Genomic DNA, 2,226 nt, shown 5'->3' on the forward strand with positions numbered 1-2,226 from the left:
TGATAGAAATGATAATGCTGATAATTGTACCGATAATGATACTGATACTACTACTACCACTACTATTACTGATAAAATAATGATGATGATAATGATAAGGCTAATGGTAATAATGATGATAATAATAACGATAGCACCGACAATAATAATAATAATCATGATGAATATAACATTAACAAAACCAATAACGATCATAATGATAATAATAATAACAATAATAATAATGATAATAACAATGATAACAAACCCAGCCCTTCTCACAATCTCAAAACAAAAACAAACAAACAAAAACATCCACCTCTTCCTCCAAAAACAAACAGACAAACATTAACCAAACACATATAAAAAGCTCCTTGCCCCCCCCCCACCCCCAATAATAATAAAAAACAAAAAATAAAAAAAGGTAAACAAAATCCTGACTCATAGTCTTTGCAATCCCCCGATACGGTTCTGCAATGTACAACGCAGATGCAACGGGCTTTAAAGGTTCTTAAATTTAATAATAAATTTAATAAGAAAATTTAATAATAATAATAATAAATAATAATAATAAAGATAATGATAAAATTAATAATAAAAAATAAGTTTGCTGCCATTTTGCTATTTATTCCTGTAGCGATGGAGTGGGATGGAGGGAGGGGGAAGGGGAAGGGGATGGGGAAGAAGGGAAGGGGGATGGGATGGGGAAGGTGGGGGGGGATGAGAGAGGCAAGGGTAGGGGGGGGGGAGGGATTGCGGGCTGGGAGAGGATAGATCAAAGGGATAGAGGAAGAGGAAAGGGGAGGGGGAGAGGAAAGAGGGAGGGTAGGATGGGGGAGGGAGCTGGGAGAAGGCAGAGGAAGAGGAAGGGGTAAGGGGTAAGGGGAGAGGGAGTAAGGGATTGGGGGATGGGAGAAGATGGAGGAAAAATTATAACTTTTACGGTTTTATATGGCATGGTGGGTGGGATGGGGGGGAGGGGGGAAGGGGGAGGAGGAGATACTCTATATATGTTGTTGTTTTATTGTTTATTCTAGTAGGGTAGGGGCAGGGGGGGGGTAGAGAAAGGGGTGGGGGAAGGGGGGGATGGTGAGGTAATCGCCGATTCTATGTGTTTTTTTTATTCTGTTTATTTCATTTATCTATTCCTTGATTCCTTCCTTTACTTGTTGATTCAATCATCTACTTTATCTTTATGATGCGGGCGAAGAGAACTAGAAAAAAGGAGAAAGAAATGAAGGCGAAGGAAAGTGCAATATTTGATAAAGGACTATAAGAACCAAAATATGATAAAATATGATAAAAAAGTATCGAATTCCCGATAAATAGAATTGAGAAAGATAGATAGATAGATAGATAGATAGATAGAGAGAGAGAGAGAGAGAGAGAGAGAGAGAGAGAGAGAGAGAGAGAGAGAGAGAGAGAGAGAGAGAGGAGGGAGAGGGAGAGGGAGAGGGAGAGGGAGAGGGAGAGGGAGAGAGAGAGAGAGAGAGAGAGAGAGAGAGAGAGAGAGAGAGAGAGAGAAAGAGAGAGGGAGAGAGAGAGAGAGAGAGAGAGAGAGAGAGAGAGAGAGAGAGAGAGAGAGAGAAGGAAAGGAAAGAAAGAAACAGAAGAGGAAAAATCGAAAGATTAGGATCAGAATGATGATGGAAATTATGAAGAAGAAATTATGATAATAATGTACAAGAAGAAATAATGATGATAATGATTAAGATACAATGATGATGGTAATGATTTAGAGGAAATGATGATGATTAAGAAGAAAGAGAAAGGTAATTATCTGAGGTGATTAATGAAAGAGAAGGAAAAGAACAATTAAACAAGATAAGTGTGTGGAAGAAGGAGAAGGAGAAGAAAAAGAAAAACAAGGAAGAAGAAGAAAACTGGAGGAATATGAAGAAGAAATGTTTAGAGAGACGGAGAGAGATTTTTACAATGCGAGAATTTATTTTCTCTTTTTCTCTCTTTCTTTCTTCTTTCTTTCCTCTCTCTCTCCCTCTCTCCTTCCCTCTATTTATTTCTTCTTTCTTATTCTCTCTCTTTCTTCTCTTTCTCAATTTGTTTCTTCCTCCTTCTCTTTGTCTCTCTCTCTCTCTCTCATTCTCTCTCATTCTACCCTACAATCACCCCTTCCCCCCACCTTACCATCACCCCTACCCTACAATCATCCCCCCCAACCTCCCCCTCAACCTTACCACCACCCCTACCCTACAATCCCCCCTCCCCTCCTCCCCTCCCTTACCCTCC

Source organism: Penaeus japonicus, unplaced genomic scaffold, assembly GCF_977035675.1.
Source record: "Penaeus japonicus unplaced genomic scaffold, GWHDUDI00000001_assembly GWHDUDI00000023, whole genome shotgun sequence".
Lineage (NCBI taxonomy): Eukaryota > Metazoa > Arthropoda > Malacostraca > Decapoda > Penaeidae > Penaeus > Penaeus japonicus.